This window comes from Pomacea canaliculata, linkage group LG6, assembly GCF_003073045.1.
Source record: "Pomacea canaliculata isolate SZHN2017 linkage group LG6, ASM307304v1, whole genome shotgun sequence".
NCBI classification, from domain to species: Eukaryota; Metazoa; Mollusca; class Gastropoda; order Architaenioglossa; family Ampullariidae; genus Pomacea; species Pomacea canaliculata.
Genome location: NC_037595.1, coordinates 4,714,078 through 4,740,228, shown reverse-complemented (window position 1 = coordinate 4,740,228; position 26,151 = coordinate 4,714,078). Strand labels below are relative to the sequence as shown.

General features: G+C 42.8%; 1 protein-coding gene across 11 annotated transcripts in view; it reads right to left on the bottom strand.

Annotated features, from left to right (window-relative positions):
- LOC112567332 (SH3 and multiple ankyrin repeat domains protein 3-like) overlaps window positions 1–24,380 on the bottom strand; it is a 74,824-nt gene extending 50,444 nt beyond the window's left edge. For 2 of the 11 annotated variants that reach the window (XM_025243979.1, XM_025243989.1), the window contains exon 1: window positions 7,334–7,593. The gene's annotated coding sequence lies outside the window, so the exon portion shown is untranslated. Of the gene's footprint in view, window positions 1–3,842; window positions 3,986–7,333; window positions 7,594–8,080; window positions 8,102–9,753; window positions 9,771–10,809; window positions 11,298–12,485; window positions 12,503–17,814; window positions 17,900–22,809; window positions 22,982–24,269 lie in introns of those variants that run through there. The other 9 variants (XM_025243990.1, XM_025243991.1, XM_025243984.1 and 6 more) reach the window with 8 other exon arrangements.
- Window positions 24,381–26,151: the final 1,771 nt, after the last annotated feature.

The window sequence follows — 26,151 nt, the reverse complement described above, 5'->3', positions numbered from 1 at the left end:
TGCTTCCGCATGACGCAAGAGATACGCCGAGAAAGATCTTGGGTGTCCTAGTGGAGGCGTACGGCGAACAAAAATGTCGACATCAGTGCCACAGCAACGTGATGAGGTGGTCGACGAATACGCCGCGAAGCTCCAGAATTTAAGCAGGCGAGGTAGAAGGCGGCGCAGAGCGTCGAAGTGGCGGCGATTGACACCATCTCGGAGGACTGCAGCCCGACCGGTCAGGGAAAGTGACTGCCCCCGTCGTCCGTAACAGGATGACAGGGAAATAAAGTGTAGCTGGCCTGACTGGAAAGTGTCCGACGGCGGAGGTTGTCATTTATGGCAGTTGAGTGATGGCGTTGCTCGACACCGGCAGTGAGGTAACGACGGTCACTGACGAGTGGCACGAGGGCACATACAGGACTTACAGCTAAAAACAACTCAGGAGTGGCGGTGGAGGACATGTTTACGCCAGCGTCTGAGGACGTTCCTATCCTGGTGGTCAAGGACCTGGTCGATGTGGTCACAAGTGAAGCGCAGGAGGCGCGTGTCGCTTCTACTAGGAAGAACGTCCTTGATCGGATAATGGACTCTACCGCAGATGTGCGCAGGCAGTACAGGCAGCCGTGCATGAAGCTCATCTCTGAGAAGACATTGTCAACAAAAGGACTGGCTAGGGCCGCTGGCAACACGCCCGTTCCAGGATGCCAATGGGTCTGACGATCCACACAGCCCACTTTCCAGAGGTTAATGCAGACCACCATAGCGAACTGTTTTAATTTCAGTCCTATTCTTGGTGTACCTAGACGAATCATTTGGTATACTCCAAGATAAAAGGACATTCAACTGCGGGAGCGCCATACCTTCAGGATGACGACAGTGAAGAGGAAACGCCAGGTAGGTATGCTAAACTCTTCCAAAACCATCACCACAGAACTCTTGTGACAATGCCTGTGGTGCCAGAAGTAACAGTGTCTGTGGTGTCAGATGACAGTACCAGAAATGACAGTCCCTATTTGTGTCCAACCGCGCAGAATCGCAGCGACTTACCGCGAGACAGGCAAACAAACTCGCACAAAGTGTAGGATGAAACAGTTCGTGCGACGCTATGCCATGGCAATATGAATACCATGGATATATTTTTTAGTTGCGGTGATCAGGTGACACCGTAGATGCAGCACGTACGCATTGATCAGTTGTTTATTTTGCTAATTGTTCATTTTTCTTCAACTTTACCGCGGCTGCGTCCAGAAAATGTCATTGACAGAATGACACACGAGGTGATGGCTGACATAGATGTCAGCACTCACTCTTCTTCAGTCTCTGTTTGATTCCTCCTGAGTCCTTGTGCCTTTATTTAGGATGGTGATGGCTGCTGGCACGAAGGACCTCTGGTAGGCAGCTTTCCTTATGCGTGGTACCTTATAGCGCCTGCACTGAGGCAACAGCTGGAAGCTAGTGTGGAGAGGGTGTTTCAGGTCCGAAATGATGTTATGTGCCATCCTTCTGACTGCCATGAAGGTACAAGTCAGAAAGTGGCAGCTGTGCTTGACAATAATTTTATTTGCCTGGTGGATGATTCTGGCCAGCCTTGCCTTGTCTTTGACTAGTAGACTAGTAAATTTATCATGTTACTTGGTATATCTTCTGTAACTGTAAAAATGCACAGAGTGACTTTTGTCAAAATGCAAATACCTTCGTGTTGATGACAATCCTCTTGCATACTATACAGTTTATATGTATATATACCTTTGGTGGTTTTGTTATGCTCCCCCTTGAAGTGGGCCGATGGCCTATATTCAATAAAGTGATTCTGATTCTCTGCGTCTCTCTCAAACACATTCACATTCTCTCTGTAACTCTCTCTCTCTCCATCTCTCGCACGCATACACTTTCCTTCTACCCACACACATCTCTCTTTGCTCCATAGACACATTCGCACACACTATATATATATCACATCCAAATCCTTGTCCCGTACACATCATATGAATGCATGATAAATATATCACACATATACAAACATACCTTTTCTCTCTCCCTCACACACACACACGAGATTGCTCTAGGTAGATACCCCACTGTCGACTCAGCAGGAACATTTATCGCTGTTGCATAGACCTTTTCAAGAATATATCTGCAATGTGAAACCTGAGATGGCTGAGGGGTTTTTAGATTTTTTTTCCTTCTTTTTTTCCTCTTCCTCCTTCGAGTACCCGGCTATTACTTCAACAACAAAATGTCCCCCGTTTCACTGTCAAATTCCTGGGGCTCACTGTTCCCCACAGACCAACCAAAGAACCACGCCGTGTTCTAACCTTGAAGAAAAGTCTGACGAACAGAAAGTGAAGACCTCACTTAGTTGAGCATGTGACAATGGAAGATGTTTAAAATAAATGTTCCAAACAAAGTCACATATTTCAAAGAAGTGGCAGAAGAAGAACCTGGGAGATAAATGGAACAAAATGTCAACTCAAAGATGGAAAGAAGAAGGAGAAGGGAAAGAACAGAAGTAAACGAATCTTAGGGAAAATATCTAGCAATAGTTTTTGTGTATGTTTGCTTAGTAGTCTGCGGGCGATCAGTTTTTTTCCCGTGGATTTGCGCGAAACACAAGAAGACCAGGTGCAAAACAGACGATAGGGATCTACGCATGCTACCTCTGTCCACCTGGCAACAAAGTTCCTGCCAGCACAAAAGTCAGGTGTATTATACAAACAACTCGTTTTCATGTACATCAGAAAGTCGACCGTCAATGTTTCCCCACCCCACTCCCACCCGTTTCTCACAGAACACACTCTCATATCACTATTTCAATGCATGACAAAAATCTCACAAACAGCCAAACTGAAAACAGGAAGTTCTTTCTATGCAGGTAGCTATGTCCTTGATAAGAAAGTTCTTCAGGTCTAGCTTCATCTCACTGAGGGTGTGATAACAATGTCATTCTGCAGCTGATTACTGGAAGAAGCTAGTGTCCTCACATTTATATGCTTTGTCCTGTCACTCATTGAGGCTGTGCCATCGGTCAGCCCTCCTTTATCTCTGAAAGTAGTCCGACATTAGCAACACTGCAGTGCAAAACAAAGTTCCCGTGTGTGTGCGCATTCTTTGGTGGTGGTGGTTGTGGGGGGATAAGCGACAGGGGAAGAGGGAGGAAACTGCGTTAAGTTAGCCCCACTTTCTCATTGTTATGCACCCCACACCACCACCACTACCCAAGTTCCTTATACACACGAGTCCCAAACCAAGACTTCGAGCAGAGACACGAGAAACTATTAGACAGGCAGTTCTCAAAAAATGTCATCAGACATTAGCACAGACATTGTGAAAATGCTGGAATGTGGCTGTGTTATAGGAGATTCTTCGACGACCTTTATCTCACCTCAAAAATAGTTTTATAACATGTGCATTAGGTGCAGTCTTGTGAAGTGTAAAATATGTGAGAGAGAGAAGAAAGAGGAAGGAAACATGAAAGAAAGGAGGAAGGAATTATCTGTTATCGTTCAAAATACCCTCTTAAAAATAACCGCAAACTGACGCCATTAAACTATTTTAAGACGATCACCTTTTTTAAGGGTCACTTCTCGGGACCAACAAACGTATTGTCGGTGTCCGCCATAAAAAAAGAGCCTGCGTAGAGATGACTGACACACACACCCACCCATGTGACCCTAACAGATATTGCCAGCACATTCTCTCGAGACCCACAGAGACTGGCAGCCGACAGCCCACTATGGTCGCAGGAATGGGCAGGGAGATATTAAAACTACGTTTATCTCTGCTTATCACCAGCAGCTCTGGACATCAACAAAAACAACTAAAAACACTGTGTGGACTTTTAATTCTGTACCTCTCACCTTCTCTGTCTCAGAGGTCCGTTAAGGAACGACAAGGGGGAGGTCTGGCGGAGCAATCAGGGTATCTGACACATCGGAGTCCTCGGAGATCGATAGCCTTTACCTGGCTGGCCCAGCAGGTGCGTGGCGATCGTCTGTCACTCCCAGCCAGTCTTGTGTGTCGCTGCGGTGTGGTACTGTCTGTACTTGTTTGTGTCCGAATGACCCATTTGACGAGTGGTGGTGGTGCCGTGGTGGTGCTGTCGAGCGGGGCTGTAAGCGTGTTAGCTAGCCCTCCAGTGCATGTTGCTAGCTCTGCTCTGTGTGTGTGTTGTAGGAGGAAGGGGTCGGACTACGGGGGGAGGGGGTGAAGGCGATTGGGGGGTTACCTCCACTGGCTATTGGCAACCTTTCAAGTCAAACAACAGAAAGCGCCTGAAGTGCCTGAACACAACATAAACCTGCCAAAAAAAAAAAGGTAGATGAAATGTGCTCACGGTACATGACCAACGGTGCAAGTCCTTTTTACTTTCCCTGCTGCTCCAAAACCTTATTTGTGACAGTAAACGAGATCAGAAAAGCGGAACACATACGCCCTCCCAACACACACACTTCTTTCTTCTCTCATCCATTCTTACCTATTTCTTTGGTCGCTACCCACCACCACTGCTCTCCAAATTCCTCGACCCCCTTCCACTCATTTCCCCCTTATGGGACAGTGTGAGGCGGGGGTTATTATACCTACCTGTGCGAGACCTCCGCAAAGCAGTGAGGGAGAGGCAAGCGGGGGGGACACCTCACCAGCACGTGGTGTTCGACAACACCTGTGGCATCTCGCGTATTTGCTAAGTATAAAACCCGTGTCTAGCACAGCAACGTGAATATGAAGTATAATGGGCGGGTCGATCGTTCAACGATCGTTTAATGTTTCTACATTGAAGGGAAAGATGTAAAGAAGAATGAGTTCATACAACAGAGAGAGGGAAAAAGAGAGGGTAGAGGAGTAGACAAGACAAAGAAGGAGAGAGAGAGTGGTGAGTGGAAAAGAGAGAGTGAAGGCGTGAGACAGAGGGAGGAAGGGGAGAGACAGAAGCAAGACAAATTGAGAGAGGGGCAAATGAGCGAACAAACGGAGGAAAAAGTGTTGTATATTAACTTTATGAGTATATATCGCATCATACAATACCTCCTAGAAAGTCTTAGTGGAAGAGAGACCATAGGGTGTGTAGAACAGGAAAAGACGGAGGAGACCATGCAGTCACTAAAATATGTGACCAAAATATGTAATCTAATCAAATCGGAGTACAAGCGCCTGCATGATCGCGTTTATGTACAGGGTCACTGACTCAGCTGATCTCTCTCCCACATAGACACAGACACACGCATACACACACGCACTCAGGACCGAAGGTAGCGGATTAGATGTCTCAAGTACTGATAAAGAAACACGAACCCACCCAACACACACGCACACAGACAGAAATTTCTCATCATCTCTATCCCTTCTGTAGTAGGAACAGAGACAAGGAGACAAAGCAGATCGACAGAGAGAGACAGAGAAAATTCATCTCGTATGTTGCACGGACACCTCTCAGAGAATCCCTTCTTCCACCGGCGTAGAGAAATCATTTGCGAATTCAACAGGGCCTGGTCGATGCGACATTTTACAAATAAGGACTGAGGGCCCAACGCTGCCCCTGTGACGTCAGCTATGTGATCTGCTGATAGACAACCGTTTAGCCAGCTTCATTCAGACCGTCCCTTTGAATTGGGACTCTTTGCATTTCATTACATTGTGGTGGGCAACGCATGGCATACCGAGATCATTTACATAGCATCACAGAGGATTTAATTTTTTATTTTATTTTTTATTTTTATTTTTTTATCAGATACGAGGAACGACAACCAGGGAAACGAAAAGCCCAAGAGTGCAGGAAGTTCCACGGCGCAAGTAGTTCTCGTCAGACAGTAAATGCGTGGCTCTGTTCCCTGACAGTGTCGAACCTAATGTAGAAAACCCAATGTTAGAGAAAGTAACCCAAAAATCTTTTTGTCTGAAGGAGAGATAGGTTGCAGTGGTTAAAATAAAGCAAAGCTTTCTTCTTCTCATCCAATACTAACACACAAAACCATAACTACTGCCAGTGGCGACAGTCTCAAGTGTTCTTGATACAGTCGTACCCTGACTGTGGAGGTAACAGCCTCACTCACTCCAATACACATAACAGCAGGGGCCTCAGGTCGGGCCTGTAGCCCCCTACTCTCGGGGACAACATGAGGTCAGCAGCCGGCCAAGACAAAGCCTGGGGTCCGATGCAATGCTTGCTTGTTTGTTTGGGAGTAGGGGGGAGCGAGAGGAGAAAAGGGGGGACGGTCAACCCGGTCCAGCGTCAAGAATGTCCCGCCGATACTCGTTCATGACGATTTCCTCCGCACCATTTCTCCCTCCCCAAAACCAAGGCTCTTCTTTGTGTGCTACCTGGGAGCCCAATGTCATGGCAGCCCCCTATGACACCTGGTGCTTTTTTGAGCTACAGGGTCGTCTGACATTCAACGTTCGGAATAAAGCCCCAGGCACAGCTCCTGATGACAGCTTTTGCCCCCTCACGCTTTCCCCCACGAGAAATAAAACGTCGTCGTGGATATATATGATCATCTACCGTCTACCATTCCCCCTCCCCCTGGACAGTCAGGACGACAATCTCACATGCATAACTTCTTGTGTTTGGAAATATCGACACCCGTGATCCTGGAAATGCACCACTTCTTCCTCCTCCCCACCACCACTACTCACCAGGCTTGAGAAAACGAATGAAAAAATCCCATGGGTATATTGCATGAAAGTCGATACTTGATATGGAGGATTTAAATCTTTCCTCTGAATCATCTATTGTATGTTAGCAGAATTATAAAGCCGAAAAGTGTTCAGTGTTACCATCCCATAGGCTGCAGTGGACGGACGGGATAGAAAAATATGTCCATGGGACAACCTGATGACTATGGCAGTATCGCAGTATCGCTCTCACAGAGCTAGGGTGAAAAGAGAGAATGAAAGAAGGTGGAAAGAAAATTCAATCTAAAGGCTCTACAAAGTTCTTAACTTTTTTTCAACATTGCCCACAGATCGCTCGCTCCAGTAAAGCATGACATCGGTCACATGACTCACAGTCACCCTGCGACTGGGAAGGGAAAAGACTGTATGTACGGCATAACTGTACTAAAGGCTGGCAGGTGAAGGACACTGTAAACAATCACTTTGATTTTCATCAACAGGTCCTCGCGAACGACAAACACTCTCGACAAAAATGGACACTTGGTCCATTACTTCGTCCCCTACACTCTTTAGAGACCAGCGCTCACCGATTCGGAGGGCTTTCTGAGTGGACACGCTTCAATATGTCAAGGGTTAGGGTTAGATTAAATTATATATATTACCTGTACCTAACCGGTTATAAAGTGGGGCCTGGAACCACCTGCAACTCTCGCTCTCTTAATAAGTTTGAAAAAGTTACCTCTCAGTTTCTCATGTTTTTCCCTCGTCAAGGCTCCAAAAACTGAAGCCGTCCCCTGGATGCTCTTCCCTCTCACTCAATCTGTGCAATGTTGCTAATGATAAAAAGCTGTAATCGTGGTGCTCACTTCAAGGCGTCGATCGTTTGACGAGGCGGTCCTATCTTATCAGGGTGTCGCAGTGTCGACACGCCCGTGGTATCAATGGTGACAACGGGGCCTGATCATCGCACTTCCCTTTACTGACTACATGCTTACCCAACGCCACCCTCCGTGGGGCGTGAGCAACCTACATGTTGTCACTGCGCTTGCTCACCTGCAGGCACAAACACGGGATCAAGTAGGGTTGCCCCTAACGAGTCTCGGGAATCTACTCACAGAAATCGGTTCGAACTTGTGTCGTTGGACTCAGTCCAGTTCTGCTCTCTGAGGAGGGCGTATTTTTATTGCTTATACTATTCAATGTTGCGATTATTTCTTGCTGTCGTACCCTGTCACTGACAGCTGACTTTAAGTTAGTCTAATTTTCTAACAACGCCTATTATTTTCGAGTTTCTGCTCTGTGTGAGTGCGAGAGAGGAAGAGAGATGTGGAGGGAACAAGAGAAAAGACGTACGCTCGATTTAATGAACTAGGAATAACATGATTTGTACATTCCTTAATAGTCAAGAAGCATTAATTAAATGAGAAGAGCAGCACTAAGTATGGACAGACAAAAACAGAATGTAAAAAGCGCTATTTCTTTTTACCTGGGCGGTGGCGGGACTCGCAGTACATCACGCCCCACGGAAGCCCATCGAAGTTTAATTTGGAGGCTACCAAGGGCGCACCGTACTAGTGAATTATACGTGACTCACAAGGGAGCGCCTTTAAGGCCGTGCTTCTCACTTAGACACTCTCTTGAGGTGTGTTTCGCTCTAATAGAAAGCCTGCTCTAGCGAGGGCCATCCTGCCTGCCTATTAACATTGGCTCAAAAAATAGGAATGGGGCCTTGCGTGGTACTGACAGCTTCAGGGACACGACAGTAGTTCAAGGAAGCAGCGTTAACCCATGTAGTCGATTCTACTACCTCCAACATAACCATATTGCATTTTGATACTTGTTGACAATACCAAAAACAATTCTATCTCATAATATACATGTATATGCATGCAAGTGATAGGTAATGAAAAGCTTACCTGAAATGGATACTGTTTACAGTAACGGTCACCTAACCCCGACAGGCATTCTAACCTACCTCATCCATTGTGGCGAACGCGAAAAAACTTTACTCAATCCAAACAGTTCACCCAATCAGTGACGGTAAATATACGAACAGTTTATCCTATCAGTTATGATAAACTATAGGAGCACCTTTGTAAAGTCACGAAAAAAAAACAAACAAAACAAACACAAAACAAACACAAGAAACACTAGCAATTAAGCAAGGGGAAATAACCATCAAGAACTGTTGGTGCATCCGACCTTATGTGACCATTATAATATATATATACACTCTCGTGTAAAAAACAATATCAGTTGAGACATACATAAGTGTGTTTGGGTCTATTGAATGATTGGGGTTAGGGTTAGGAGGTGTTTGAACTTACCGGTATGTATACATTTTCTCTCTCCTTTACAGTGATTACTTCTCCTTGATTAAACAGAGAAGGGGAGGGACAGGAAGAAAACTAGAAAGAAAGAAATCAAGAAATGGAAGCCGTAAACCAGAAAAGGGTCTGTTTCACACAGTGAAAGCCAAGAGCTGCTGTGCACTAAATAACAAGACAAGCACGTAGAGTTTGCCGAGGCCCGCGAGAAGGGCCCGGCAGTAGGAAGGCATTGTTCTCTGGTTCTGGCCACCACCTCGGCGAGTTGCCAGGTGCACCGTCTCACGCGGTCTGCACTCGGTCTGCGTGGGGCACGTTACTTTGTTGCTCAGGAAAAGGCCGGCGCTAATTTGTTTTCTTTTCTATTGGTGAGGAACGAAGGAAGCTCTAGAACTGCTACTGAATGACCGAAGAGTTTTACAACAGGTCTCGTTAGGTGAATGACTGAAGAGATTTACAACAGGTGAATGACTTACAACTGAACACACAAACAGAGAAGAAAGAATTGAGAAAAGACAAGCTCACTACTTATACTTTACCCTTGACGGTAAGCTTTGTGCTACCACCTCCCCACCATACACACAAATTCCGATACCAGTTTCCCCTTCTTATTTTACAATATTCTTGACAAAAAATATTTTTAAAGGTATTTTTGCGACCTCTCTACTCTGCCGGGATGGGCAATGTTCCAATATAGAAGAGCGTCAGGGACAGATGTCGGCATGTACAAAATTCCGATAAGCAATAATGTACTTTAAAAAAACTAATAAGAGGAAATAGGACAGACATGACAGTAGACAACCAAACAAAATCTGTCCCAGGAATAGCTCACCTAATATGAGAACTACAGTTTCCGACTGATGGGCTTTGTTATCAGCTTCTTTCATAAAACACATGCCACGAAGAAAAGGTCTCCTGTCGGGTCACGTCCGATAATCCTGTACATCCGATTATCCTCCCTGCCTCCTTATGCGTCTGGGGTGCTCGCAGCGCCTGTCATCGTTATGACAGGGAAATGTTAGTCCACCTGTCAGTCCACAGTGTTAGTCCACGATGATCCCGCCTAATGTCACGGTGAGAGTAGGGCAGACTGACAGACCACAAAGCCCAGGCCTCTCGTGAGGTAAACCCGTAGGTCCGTGAAGTTCTCGCTGGATGAGATCGCAAGGCTCGTGAGTTCAGCCTTCGACTTCTCGCAAGTCGAAAGGTTATCTCAACTTTATTATTAGGAAATGATTCCTTGTACTATTATAATATGTGACTGAATCTCCGAGGAGTAAATCCTGCTACATGTTTACGAACTACATGTACAACAAAAAAAAAGCAAAACAGGATGTGTAGGTCCATCCTGTCGCCGATGATTCAGGTGCAATGAGACATAAAGGGATGGCGTGGGAGGGGGTTACAAGAACGAACATAACATAAAAACAAGAAGGGAGACTAAGGAGCAGGAACAGGATCAGATATAATAACAAATGGTCAATAGATGAAGAACGGAAGGATAAACAACAGTACTGGAAGGTAAAACAATCTAAACATGCAACAGTTATGGTTGCAAGTTTCGTGAACCTGCTGAGGAAGTGGATCGGTGGACTAGTCAATAGACGAGAAAGTGAACGAAAGGGTTAAAAGGTGAACAGGCAATTGTAGACTGTTGATGTAGTGTAATTGGAAGAGATGTGTTTTTAGTGCACGTTTAAAGGATTCGATGGTGAGTAGGTGGCGGATGTGAAAGGGGAAAGATATGATGATGTATGTCACATGACTTCAAGCAAAAGCACGTTGAGTAGTTTTAGCAGCATGTGTACAGAGAGAAAGATTTAGAAAACTAAACGGAAACAGGAAGACAAACTGAAATAACACATCATGTCAATAAATAAATAAGTACCTTGTCCTCGCTTGCCCGAAGAATCCTATATTTCACTGAGCAACAGCTTGTGGTGTCGTTCTCGACCCGATAGAGACAGCGGAGAGCTCGCTTAGAGTTGGAGGGCTTTGGCGACCTTCCAGGTAAGCCCAGGTGCTGCACCAGCCGATTATTGTTTAACAACAAACTTTCAATGGACTGACGGCAAAATGAAGTTAATCAAAGTCCGTCAAACTCACACGTACACCAAGCACCGCAGTCCAGATAACGGCAGTAAAAGTCGTCAAAAGAAGCAGACGATTGAGCAGTACCGTCCGCGAAATCGACAAATTAAGAAAAAGTAGTCCTTCTTCAGACGTAAGTCCAGTGCGTGACAGTCACGTTGCACGTGCTGACGCCGTCAGACCCACCACACTGGCAACAGCAGCAGTAGCAGCAGTCACAACACCTGTCTGGATGCCAAAGTGAAACAAAGCGCTGGACGAGAATTGCTCGAGGACGCGCTGCTTAGATTACGTCATGAGAGGCAGATGGCGCTGCTGGTCTCACCGCCGCTAGATGCTGGATGAGGACGCCGGCTGCGTCGCGCACTCTCTCCATCCCCTTGTCTGCGCGGTCCGACGTCGCGCGGTGTTGCTAGGGGCTCGGTCGTCCCCGTCGCAGGACGGCACGCGGTGCTGGGCAGGGGAGGGCAAATATGTACACCAGGGAGGGACAGTGACCAGGCAAAGGAGGCAGGCCTAGAGCCGTACACCAGAGGAGATCAAAAAGAAAAAAAAATCTATAAAGAAACGTGAACCAGTGTAACAGATTTAGAGCAGAGAGAGCATGGAATCGCCTGGCTATGTGAGTTTAGCTCTCGGGTCCCCTTCTCAAAACGCGCTACTTGTCACATCGGTGCAAAGAAAGGCCGTGCACACACAACATGGATAGGGATGCAGGCCACGTTTGCTCAGTCTGCCCACCGACTCGGGGATACCTGGAGGCTGAAGGTAAGAACTACGAAGCCCTCTTAAAGTCTCCACTTGCCCTGACTTCGCTCGCCACTCATCTAGTTACGACTAACTTACGGCTGAGGCCAGGCCGTGGAAGGGATCCAGAGATTCATTTTCGGGGAGCGATCTGGCGTCTCTTTGCAGACTTAAAAAAAAACTGCTCTTTTTAAAAAATAAAAACTGTGTGAACCGCTCGATTCTTATCGTGTCACCTGTGCTACTTGAGGGAAGGGTCACACAAATCCCAATAAAAATACGATTCTTATCAATGTACATTTTATCTGGGACGATCCTCTATGAAAGTACCTGAGCTAGGCTCCATCAGAATGAAATCGAAGCACTACACTCTCACGTGAAGAATAGGTTATGTTCTAAGTAAAATTAGCATAGTGTGTAGCTGATATTACCTGATATTAAGGAGTCTTTACAGTTTCATGTGAACAGTGAACTTCACCTGTACAACGGACGACAACACAATAGCTTCACAACATGCCGGACTATAAAACATCAACTTGCAACTGGCGAATCGGCATTCTTTCAACCCTAAAACCATCTCTTCGAAGCATGCTCATCAGCTATTTCTAAAACCATGTCTAAAACACAAAAGCAATAGCTGCAAAGTATTACAATTTTTATGTACGAACATTGAGAGAAAAGATTAAGTAGAGGTGGCAGAGAACATCAATTAAGTAGTAGCCTTACCCAATTGTCGAACCAACACAGCTCACAAACCACGATGTCCACCCTCCCTCTGTCTCTCTCTGGTAGGTGGTAAGTGAGAGCGAAATAGAAAACATTCAACGCGCAGCTTCCAAACGCCCAGTAACAATCCTTAGTTTGTACAAGCTCGCATCCCACCCTCAATACATTATTTAGTCACTCTGGGCACACTGGCCTCTCTCTTCCCCTTTTCCCGCTCTCTCTCTCTAGCTTCTCGCTCTCGCTCTCTGTGTGTATGCGTGTTCTCTACTTGCATGTGTGTAAATGAGTGTTTGTTTAGTATCTACATATGTTTGTGTCGTATATATATTGAGAAGGGGTAGTGTCCTCGTGTTGGGAGAAAGGGGGTATCTCTGTGTGTGTGTGCGCGTCTCTATTGGGTTTGTTTATTGATGTGTATTTGTTGTTAATGTGTCTGTATGCATATTTGTGTAACTCGTGTGTGTGTGAGCGAGGTAACGAACAAGTCAATGAGACAGAGAGGCAGAATGTAGAAGAGACAAAGCGGTGGTGGCGATGCGATCCTAAATACTGGTGTCGGTGGGGGTGTTCTATGGAGGACATGCACGCACAAAAAAGACATCCATGGGGCGACAAGCGGCGTCCAACACAAGGCATTGTTATCGATGCAGGTAAGTGCGCGCGACTACAGAGTCCGCAACACAGGCGCCGGGGGTACGCCTGCTTACACAGAGCTTGAAGAGCGGCGCGGACAATGGCCACATGCAATGCATTGTAAACACGGAACTTAAGTCCGCTGGAAGCAAAGCTGTGGACAAGAGGACAAGGACCTGCATTGAATTCCTTATTCCTTACTCAAGGTAGTGCTTTCTTAAACCGCCAAAGCACGCTCTCTCTTTCTCTCTGCCGATATGTCACGTACGAAGAGGTGGGGGATTAAACACTCTAAGGTTTGTCTTACCGAGATACAAAACTGCCAGTCAAATATACGCCTTTACAGACAAGCGAGACAGGGGATATTCATTAGTCTTACCGTCTTCTAGAAGTGTTCACAAATACATATAAATATTTCTTGTCAGTAATTTAATTGTCTTTATTTAGATTGAAATTGAATATTTTACTTTAGATTTTTTCAGTCTGTAATTTACCTTTGAAAGTCGGAAGATGAGATTCTTGCTCCACCAGCAGGTACAAAGGCTTATGCCAACCTGTAGCGATAGCTTCCAACCGGAAGTAAACGACCTTAGGATGACCCCGCAGTTGATCCTTCACGAGCCCTTCAAATGTTTATGCAATGGTATGCCTTAGCTTTATCTGGCTTTTGAGAATACCGGAAGTTGCTGGGACACCTGGAGGGTCATGGCCGAGTTTGCGACAGTCCAACTGTCGCCACAATGAAGACAATTGTTCCTAAAAAAATGGTGAATCTCTTTACAGTTTTATGTGTTTGTTTTTGTAAAGGTAAACGGCTGCTGGCTGCTAGGCTATGATGAAAGACAAAAGACAGCCCCACAACAAAATGAGGCATAAAGTCTTACTTTCGTTACTTTTTGTTGTCTAAAGAGAGTTTCTATTTATACTGTAGCTGCCAAGTCATGTTCGGTGGGTTTGGTGACCAGCCCAACCAATCTTTCCTGTAGCAGTGTTGGCCTCAATAATTTCTAATAAATTTCCAATTTGAGAAACTTTGTTCTTCACTGTCTACAGAAACTGCCAGGGTCAATAAAATTACGAGAAAATCTGCACACGTGGTACAGAATGTAATAACTTGTGCTAGACAATAAAGAATAGAACTTCTCCCGGATTCATTTCAGAGTTGAGAAAACTACTGTTAAGTGTGTCCTCGCAAATCAAACCACGACAATTCCCAATCATGTTACTTAAGCCTAGATTATTAAAATTCTCATTTCAAAAATATGACTAAGCCTAAACTATCATCATTTTAATATTTATAGATAAATGGATAGCAGATACATGTACACATTATTGACCATACTGACAAACTGCTGACCGTCTCTGCACTCCACTACCCCACAATTCTTGTTCCATAGGCAACTGTCTAGTTTGCCTAATGGTAGAACCAGATTATACTACAAGACGAATTTTTCGCAGTTTCATATACTTCTGTCAAACAGAGTTATTACCACAAAACAAGAGAAATTATATCACAAAGACTAAAATTTTTTAAGCGACTAACGAGTTTCTGTATTTGTACATTTTTGTTTTACAGATTTTATTTCAGATAACCTTTTCGCAAAAATTTCCTTGTCACTTATACCGTTCAAGACATCTTTATCTCTGAACGTACTTCTTCTGAACACAAAGAAGACTCAAAGAAAGAGGAAGGAAAGGAAAATCCCTGGAAAAGGCAAGAGAGAGAAAGCAAAAGACAAGAGATGAAAACAACAGCTACCGTTCTTGATGACACCAGCTGTCTTTATAGCAGTAATTCAGAGAGAATGATGATGATGAGGAGGAGGAGGAGGAGGATTGCAGTTCGCATCTTCTTTTTTTCCCCTTTGTGTGCTTGTTCCGGAGTCTGTCTATTGTAACAACGGCTTGCACAGCATTGTCAATATATCTTTAAAGTAACCGGTAATTTGTGTCAGGCAGAGGGATTTAGCTGTCTTTTGGATAAGCAAATTGTTAGGAAGGCATCCTGCATTTTGTCCACACCAGAACATGTTCTAGCAGTAGAATTTGCTTTATTCAGCTCAGGTAAACAAAATGTTATGCCTGAATGCAAAAGTAACAGGCACGAAATCATTTGTTCCATCAGCAGTCCAGATGCTCAACCACAAATAAATAAGGGTCTTTAGTTTAGATAGGTGTCCCATGGCAACATCCAATCAGCATTCAGCAGCTCGCTAGTGCCGTGCGCAAATCGGAAAAGGGGGTTGGACATGTGTGCTTGGCTTAACTTAGCCTTATAGCATTATTTTACTGTGAGCGCCTTCTACAAGCTAAAAATTTCGGCTTCGTTTACATCGATAAAGAACGATATGAATCAAAAATAAGTTCTGAGTGTGACAAAGACTCATACAATTGGCTGCTGTTACTGCATTATTTTAGTCTAGTTCATACAGTGTATATATAGCTAGTGGGGAAAACCATCCTTATTCTCCGTTTTCCCAAGCTTGTAAGAACTTTACTCGCAATACCACAGAACAGCAGTATCTACAGGCAATGGTGCTCTGAGATAAGAAAATCAATCACATTTAACCTGCTCGAGTCCGTACTCTTTGAACCTCGACCTTTATCATCACTCTTGTCGACGTTGCTCTTATCTCTCTCACAAAGAACAATAAATGATTGGATAGTCGTCTCAGGTGCGGAAAATGACGTCCTCTGACGTCGCTATAAGACGTCATTTTTTTCTTCGGTCACCTTTGTGGGATTCAAGCCAAAACTACAGCGCCCCCTGCTTCACCGACTCGGCAAGACAAACCCTGGCGTTTGCTCCGTCGGGCCATCAATCCGCCATCTCGATCTGCTCTCACGACTTCCATGCGATTCCCGGTGAACACAGCATCCTGTCTTCCCCTCACCTGCCGAGCTTTCGAAGAAACTTCCCCAACCTTCGATTACATCAGTTCCCCACGGTCTCCTCGAGTGAGTTGTCCTTTACATGGATTCAGTCGACTCGCTGGACACGGTTGTCTCCCCCGTTTACTAGACTGACCTTCTTCCCACTCTTCTACTACACTGATCATCACTATCCTCCTCTTTCTAAAAAAAGCAACACCCCTCCCCCTTTTTAAGCTTTCAGCACGCGAGCTGCATTTAAAATGTGTACAGTTTAACAGCCGCTGGTCTTCTATGACTCATTGGGAAGGTATTTTCATGCGAGGATCAGCGGACTACGAGGCATGCTCGCACATGCAGCCTGTTTATAGACACTCATCAGCTTCACGATCAACATAAACACACAGACAGGCAAGGAAAAACAAACAAGCAAACACAACAACTCCACCCGTGTATAATAGTCTCAGCTTGGGTAAATGTTTCGTGTGTGGAGATACCGTGTTTATAACTGATGTTAGCATCACAGTTTGTATGAGTTAACCGGATTTCTATGTACAAAGAACATTGAAAATAATAAACAAAGCTGCTGCGCATGTGACTACACCGACACGAAAACAGCTTAGATTTTTAATCAGAACACCACAACGTTGTAATAGAAAATCGAAATTCGACTCCTAAGAGAAATAAAATTTAAATAAAAAGACATACCCCAAAAAGAAGGGCATGTTTCAAGAACTGAAGTTGAATATCTTTAAATCACTGTTTTGTATGCTTCGTGCTCTCTGCCCTAACGTGTCTCAGAGATCGCACAGCTTGAGAATTTAGAATTATATAAAATCACCTGCAGGGAGACACGTACCTCACATCTCACATACATATAAAAGAGAGGCTCGTAAAAAAAAAATGGATTAGATCACTAAGTTGCTGATAAAGCTTCTAGTCATAAAATATTAAACATGCACGGACCAATTCTATTTAATATTTTATACCAACGGTAATAATAGTTAACTGTACTTTATATATAAGCTATTGACTATATTGCCTAGCTTAACAAACTCAAAATACTACAGCAGTTATAATAAATCATGAAAGTGACACACGGAACGTCTGTAATCAAAAGTAAACAGGAGGAACAGAGAGACTCTTGTAAGCAGGTGCAGGTGTGCAGTCACGCCTCATTAGCCAGGCAACTCACTTTCAACTTCTCGAAGTGTTTGGTGAAACCTGCAGGGTCATGAAAATGGCCCACATTCACGGGTGATAATCGATCAATCAAAAGGTGAGGTATGAAGAGCAAAGGATGACTCACCATCAGCTATCTACGTGTTTCACTTGATGGCAAGCTGTTGTTTTTATTATTGTCATCAGTGCGACATAAGCAAGCACAAATAAAGATATAAGTTTGAAAAAAAAAATAACATAATTTCGACAAGTTTTACACTGTAAACCAATAACCTTGGGACAAGCATAGCAGCATGTTTTCGGCAGGAGAGCTATTCTTTAATTTTTTATTTTTTTTTTAATGGTGGCCCAGCAAACTTAACATCCATAACTCTCTATCCATCCATCCTAATCTCACTCTCAAACACAAACCGTGTCAGTGACTTTAACCCCACATCTGCACATAAATGCGGCTTCAAGACACCTGCATGTGTCTGACTGACACTAACCTGAAGGCACGCGCGAGCATGTCGTCTGCTACAGCTAGCCAAACAAAGGCACTATTTACAAACAAGCCCATTTCCCCCCAATAAAACATCGCAAAGCACTTGCTAACGGTGACAGTTTTCGAGTGCAGCAGATAGTTTACGCCAAGTTCACTGACCTTCTTTCATTGTGCGACGCATGCTGGGGAAAAGATTAACTGTTTCGCGACCACACCCTCGCCATGCAATCGTGTCGTCTGCAAGTCACTTTAAAATAAAAGTCAAGGCCGTTCCCGCGAAAACCTCCTTCGAGATTTGACGAGATCGATGGCAGCCTTGACTGACGTGAACTGAAAGGCGATTGGCTGCGTCTTATGAGACTGCAAGCCTACTGTTGCGTGCGCACTGCATGCTGTTTATCACCTGTCTGAGACCCAGACGACAACAAATCCGCCATTTGGGGAGAACGGTTCGATGAGTGCTCGCTGGCCCCCAAAGTATGACCGCTAGTCGTGAAAAGGAAATCTCTCTCTCTCTGCTAGCCATGATATTTGTAATGTCCACACCGCCGTAGACAAAGAGTCATAAAAAGGGTAGCTGCCAGTTCCACCATTTGGTAAAGTCGTCCGTAAAGGTGTCATGGGATAACTAAGAAAAGAACTAAAGATCTGGCGGAGGAAGGGGGTACAATGGGCAGTAGAAAGTCAGAATGACCACCTTTCCATTATTACCTAGTGATTGGTCGTAGCTAGGTTAGAGAATGGTTTGGAATGAGTGTGTGCTATGCTTGATCAATCGCGAGAGACGATTATCCCCGACGGTCGAGAAACAGATGGTCTGCCCGATTTTGAGATGTACGCAGTGTAAAGAGATGCTGTTTAGCATCAGATCCTCCGCTGAATAGACTACCTCAAGTGAACAGACCCACTCTGCAAGAGCATGCTCGACGCTTCATCTTACCAGCGTCTGTCTGCTCTCGGCAGTGGATTCTGGTGGATAAGTGTTCGTCTCATTATTAGACAGTTTTTCTTTAGAAAACATTTACGGTCTGAAGGTGACGGGAGAGACAAGTGGTGACGCAAGGAACTTAATTGTCTCGTGTCTCAGTGCTCGTGTGACGACAGCTACGATTGGCGAGGACATCATCGGATATCATCGCCCAAAAACAGCGGAGGGCACTTCACGTCGCGAGAAACATTCGCGTGTTAAGATAAGAGGTGAATGAGCGCCGAACTAGATTAGTGTGTTGTATGTAGCAAAAGATAGGCAGTGACTCACGTTACCTGAATTAGAAATAGGGAATAGTAACGGGAACCCTAGAAAATTAGCCATATTTGGTATCTTTGATGCTTCTTGCATTGTAAAAAAACATTTCGAATTTTAACCTTTCCTGTCAAGGGCTCCTTTAAAAATGTATTCTGATTTTATTACGTATACCCATGCTTCTTTGATGGATTCTTCTGTACCCCTGCTCAAAACCTTCGCTCTTCATAAGACCCGCATACTATCCCTTCCTTCCTCCCTCCTTCCCACAAAGTCACGGACAACGGACGTTCTCCCTCAGTGCTTCTAAGCAGTGGAACTATCTTCCACATCACATTCGCCACCCGGACTCCAAGACTACATCAAAACTTTATCTGAAACCATATCTGCTCACTAAGTACTCTCCCTGAATTACTTTCCTTAACTCCTTTTGCAATATTGTCGGTCATGTGAACCATTATGTAACTATCTCTACACTGTTTATAGTACCTATACCCTTCATAACTTTATTCACTGCATTTCTTTCTACTCTTGTACTTCATCCTTATGTTGCTCAGTGTGCCTATACGTATCTCACTGTCCAATGTTACCTAATGTTCATTTATCATTACTTATCAGCGCAGAGAGTGCGACCTATCTTGATTTTAAAGTTAAAAGTGTGGGGTAGAAGATAACGAAGAAATTTTTTATTGTACAAATACCCGATAGACGTCTGTGAAATCGTGTCGATTGAAAAGAAGGATATTCTACTATGAATGTACTATTCTGCTGTGAATTCTGACGCTTAGCACATTATGCTATCACCACAAACCCCACAATCTTTAAGAGAAGAGAAATCGCGGTGGTCACAGATTTGAAGACCTGTTGTGAGTCGAGATAACATTTTTTTAATCATTCATCCTTACCTCCAGCTAAAAATGGCTCTAACTAATCTTGAGATACTTTTCGCTCGAGCCAAGTCATTTTGCGTACATGTATGGCAATACTTAACACTGAAATAATTACCTGACACAACTGCACCAAGCCCAAAAGGATTTCGCAATAAGCGAGACAACACCATATTCCCCCCAAATGTTCATTCAAAAGGGTCTTTGTTCGAAATATCGATCAGTTCTGGTCAATAATCTTTAAATAGCGTATACCGATTGTTTATTTTATTTTTATTTACTAGTATACACCACCATTTCTCCATTTTAAAAATTAGATAACGTTCAAATGACAGCTGCTTGGTTTCTCCTTTTATGGGTATGGCTATGTCAGTTGACCTTATTGTTTTGCATTGAAAGATAAGAGTATCTGGTGTAGACTAAATTTTTATCTGGAGTGAATAGATATGCGATACCGTTTATGGTATGTTCATTTTAATCTCTAATCTCCCTGGCTAGAATACGTTACGTGTTTCTTATTTTATCATACCTTAAATAGAGCTCTATTCTTGCCAAATATAATTACTACTTAAGATTTTTTTTTTTTTTTTTTCATATTGAAAACAGAGCACACCTCCCATTTAAATTGCCCATTGGGACAAATAAAGTTGGTTATTGGTATTACTGGTATTGGTGAAATGCTTCAGATGCACAAAGATGATAACCACAATCTAAAAATGAAGATGGAAATGGTTAGAGCATGTGTGCAGAATAAAACCAGAGGCACCACACAAAATAACCCTTCACTGGACAGCTGATGGCAAGAGGAAGCGTGGTCGGCCAAAAGAAACATGGAGAAGATCAGTAGAGAGAGAACTGAAGGACCAGAAACTGCTCTGCAACAACACAGCTAGACTTACTGCTGACAGACAAAAATGGAGGCCTCTGATGGATGCCTTATGTACCACCTAGATACGAAGAGGGCTAAGTAAGTAAAAAGTACTCTACCTTCTCCCGAACTCAAACTGACAATATTAGTAATATTATCTTGTCACTTCTGGTTTTGAGGCTCCAGTGAGTCTTTTTCTATGATCAGATTTTCATTTTCTGTAGAACAGGGAAAGGATGCCACTATGCTTATAATGCGCCGTCATTCAAAGAACTCCAGGGGCTGTCGTTATGACTCAAGGGAAAGTTGTTGTTCCAGAGCAGCACGGGGAACTCCAAGACAAGCACCTTGTTTCCAGTTATAAAGCCGTGTCCAGATGCCGCAGATATTTTTTACCATTGGGTCCGCGGTTATAACGAGGTGGTAAAGATGCCCCTGGGTAAAGAAACATAAAGGAGTAACCGCGGGGTCTGGACACTGGACTATGAAAATAAGACGCCTTTCCTGTAATTTCCAATTTCGCCCCTGGGGTAACGAACGACTTACTCTTGCTTCATAACTACGGCTCTAGGTGTTACTGTATATAAGGCTAGATGCTGATGCCGTATTCGATATTATATACACTAGTTCTTACATACCTTTTACGGGCTCGTACAGGCAAACATACATATATTTATATAATGACTATATAAACACATTCTTTTAGTCGATACTCCACCGCAAAGGTTGCAAAGCGTGGGACAGAAAAAGAACTTGCTCTCTACTACGTGCGACGTTCGCGGGTCGATCTTGAAATGTTTCCAGACATTTATAGAACCGCCCTACGCGTGACATCACCAGTGATTGTAGCCACAACATGAGGATTGATAATGCAAGCTTTATAGAACTCCTGTAGTGAGAGAAGTCCTTCATTTTCTTAAGCTATTTGATTTTCATAAACAACATGTTCTGTGGCAGCAGTGTTGACAGTGATATATATATAATTTATTTGTTTGCATGATGACGTTTCTTGGCTGTCTTAACTTGAACACTCCAAGAGCAATAGTTTGAGGTGAATATGGGCCGTATCTGCTCTGTATTAATGTCTACCTTTTATGTATATGTTACTGAATAATAATTACTAGAGATTTCCGAAATTCTTTGACAAACTTGGTACTGATGTGCTGTTGAACCTGCACCACGTAACCAATGGTTAACGTAACTGGTTAAATTATGTAATTGATTACAATATTTAAGTTTGGATTTGGTATTGTATGGGAGAACCAAAGAAGTAGTTATGTAAAAGAATTTAAATTGAGAATTGTAAACTATTGCAGTAAGATTAGCAACAGTGAACGCTTCTTTGGATACTGTAAATTCAAGTCGCAAATAATACTCAGTAATTATCTCTCATATCCAGTGCGTTAGTGAGAAAGAGGCTTTAATTAAGTTTACGCTAAGAATAGAAAATCTAAAGTCATAAATGTTGCGATTATGTTGACCATTATCCCATACAATGTCCATTTTACCGATCCTCACTTTATGGAGGCCAACTTCCTATCAAAGTCCGGTGCTGGCGGGAAGGAAGTGAGAGTAAATAAGTATTGACAAGAATCATCTTGCTTACGACGTTAGAGTTGTGGATGCCTCTAAAGCCTACAGCACTCAGTTTCTATGACCATGTACGTGGTTCTTAATCCTTGTGTCCACGGCATCTGGATCAGACTTCCGAGAAACGCCTTCATCCTCAGAGAAGTGTCACCTTTGACATATATATATTTGGCTGTGCCGTCAGCCACGAAGGTTCAGCAAGACTGTAGATCGCATATATACTAAATGCATTTATCCTGGCTTCAACACGAGTCGTTACACTAACAGGTTTCACAATGAACTCTTGCTTTTGAGACCAGCTCTGTGTGTATGTGTGTTTCGTTTGGTACAGAGTTTTGAGCCTGCCTTTGATGGTGGGATAAAGCGTTATATAAATCAAATTTATAATTTATTATTTTTTTTATTAACTACGTAACCAACATATTCCTAGAACGTTGAATAAACTACCTTTCACACTCCTGGCAGACAGGCAGTTCTAATTTGACACCAAGTTTCCACTTCTGCATATGTCTCTTCCACTGCACCATTTAAAAACACAAAAGAACTCCGCTGACAATGACTCTTACCTTTTTCTATCGGAGCTGATTTGGGTCGTAGAAATGACCTGTGTTTCCGACAAGGTTCCAATCCAGACTGTAGAGGTGCCCGACTGGGCTCCACCAAAAGCACCGTTGTCGTATGTGTCACACAAGAGAAAATTCCGCTAGCCTCGTCCGCCGAGACATCCCGAGCATAAATCTACAAAAACCAATAATTTCAAGCATTCTTTTTCCTTGAGGTGTGGCAAGGATGATACGAGAAAAAATCGAACAACGCATGATTGCTAACACTTCCACTTGTAGATATACATGATCTTTCTTTTCCCTAAAATCACATTTTTTTTTCTAATCGTAAAACTCGACTGATGCAGGTGAGTCTTATTCTAAAGTTTCTGACCGCGTGCCTTATTACCTGATAAAGTAGCATGACACGGAGTGCCTTGCCTTGTCTACTGCATCTCAGTGCGACACGGCAAGTTACCATGACAACGCTAATCACCTGAGCTGGATGTTATGTTCTCGGTTGGATTGTCTTGCAGGCGCGCACCGGCGCGAAGCAGACGGGATGTTAACTGTCGATATGTGCGCTATACTATACAGGTACTGATGTCTGAGTAACTATGTACTTTGTCTAGGAGATGGTGCTGTGTGACTGGTTTCTCTTCTTAGACCAATAAATGTGTTTGTTTACGCCTCACGGGAACCTTTTGAATTATATTAAATGAAAATTAGACACTTCCTTTTGAAATCACATTGTTGCCTTAATTAGGATTTTGGTTCGTTATTTTGCACAATCCCTTTTCGGTCAACTCTGTGTATGTGTGTGTGTGAGAGAGAGAGAATGAATCAGGCGAACACACGTTTGAACATAACTTCTTATCTAACTGCTAGCATAATTCAAACAATAATTTTCATCGAATGAATTATGATATTTAAGTTAGTGAGTCAAACACAAGTAAAATAACTTTCTGCAGAACTTTAAACGAATAAGCAGATATATCACACAGGCACAAAGGCATTACGCGATAAACTGTTTAGTCTACACCATGTTTCTAAAATATTTGTTTCAGCTGGCGGATCACACCTGCTCAAGAGCACTTCTGAACTATAATACTAGCTTCTCATAACAACACTTGATAATATTTCGTGCAGTGAACTAAAACTTATTAAGCATTGCACGAATAAAGCCATCTTTTACCACAACGAAGAACATGACAGCCGAGTATTATATTTCTTTTGTGATTTGCTTAAATGCCTGAACATAACGCAAAGTATTTAAAACAAGCCAGAAAGAGTGAAACAGATGGAGAAACACTCTTTTCCAGCGTCTGGTTTAATTTAGATCTAGATCTGCTAGCTTTTTCAAGACCACGTGACCGCGTTACGAATTGAAGCCTGCAAGGCAGCAAGAAGATTAAAATCCTGCAAAGAGGAAATAAATTATTTAGAGGGTGTCCAAAAATAACGAGTAAATCTTCTCAACTGACCTTAAAAATCTCCGCAGTTTCGCTTTGCGTGCTGAAGACTGGAAAGATTGAGAATCCACGCCACAGACTTCTGTAATCTCTTGACAGAAGATTTCCTCGGGTTGGGCGGCAAAGAGCGGGGAGCTTCAGCTACAGACAAAAAGAGCGCGGAGTGGATTGTACCGGAACATGTCTTTTCATTTGTAGAAATGGTGAGCTCCTTATACTGCGCAGCTGGTTGCACTAACAGACGAAAGATTCAACAAACCTTTTCGTGTGTAGGTACGCATTTTTTTTTTTCCATGCTTCGCAAGTGAAAATGTAAACATCAGCACATCAGCACACATGCAAAAAGTTACATTTGAAGAAGAAATAATACTTATTTAAAAATCTGATCAAAAATACATGATTAATGAATTTGCCTAACATATAATGCAGTGTTAATAATATGTAATAATCCTTAACATATAATGAAGACATTTAGATAAATGATAGTTTGCAACACTATTAAACTTTGAAGGATTTACAAAGCAGAAACAGGGGCGCCCGGTAGCACAGTGGTTAAAACACTTGTCACCACTGCTGTAAGAAACTCAGGTTCAAGTCTTGTCTCGGGACACTCTCTGTATGTAACACCTGTGTCTGCAGGGCTGGGCGTCGGCGGTTTTCTCCAGATACTTGGGTTTCCTCCCCTCACTCCCTCTTCCCTATAGTATGAAATCACCTGAAGGTGAAATCACTTTCTTGCTAAATATACCCAACCCATAGCAAAAACGTAGTAAGTTAATGTACACTAAATTACTAAAAAATTAGTTTTAAGAATATTGCCTAATTTAAAAGTGCATTTAATAATTTAATCAAAGTGGTTTTTTTCATGTACAAAGGTGTGTTGACTTTTTCACGTTATATTCATCACAGAGAGCTTTCATGCTCAGAATTTAAAAAGGATTGGTCCTGAAAATAGCCTTGGGTAATCATGGCATACTAAAACTACTTTAGGAAACTGCAGTTCCATCAGTTTCTTCATGGCAGATACCACTTAAAGTTAACTGGATGCTATTTACTGATCATATTTAAAAAATCAAAGTAGGTCATTTTTTTAGGTTCAGAAATACTGTGTAGACTTGTTTGGAAGACTTTATGAAGTTATAAAATTATTTAAATTAAGCTAGTATAATAAGAAATTATGAATGATTGTCAAAAATATGTATACATTTGTGTAAGGCTGACATTCATACTTTGTTACAAAACTGTAAATGTTAATTCAAAGTAAGAAATTTTAAGGCTGTGCTTATTGTGTAAAGAGTTAGTGTATAAAACATAAATAGTATTTACTTTTTTAACAGAAAGCTACCAAACTACGAAGTGAGAGATCAAACAAAACAGAAGAAACCTCTACAAAGAAAATGTCAAAACAGATTTCATTGCTGTGAATAAAGATCATACCTATGCGATTGAAGTTAATAATTTGAATAGAAAGTTTGAAGAATGCAGAAATAGTCTTTAAGTTGTGAGGCAACAACTGAAAAACACCATGAAGAGACAGAAAATGGCAATATTGACTTAATAGAGCATTCTGGAAGAAAGCAGACTGCTTTTTGAAATAGCTCAGCAAATGCTTTGAAGCTATTTTATGTTATCATTTTATAATACCATTAGATGAAGACCACACAGTAATTTATTGATTAGTAAATAAATATGCCTGTACAAGTTTCTGAAATTGTGGAATTAAAAATAATGTTAAATTCACTTTTGCAGCTAACTGAGAATTACTGAAAAATGTAATGTATAAAGAAATAATTACTTTTAACAACATAAAGATAAGAAAACAAAAATCTCAGTTGTCCCCTTTTTTATTATATAATTATTTTTAAATTTTTGTATGCTCAGCAGTATTTCTTCA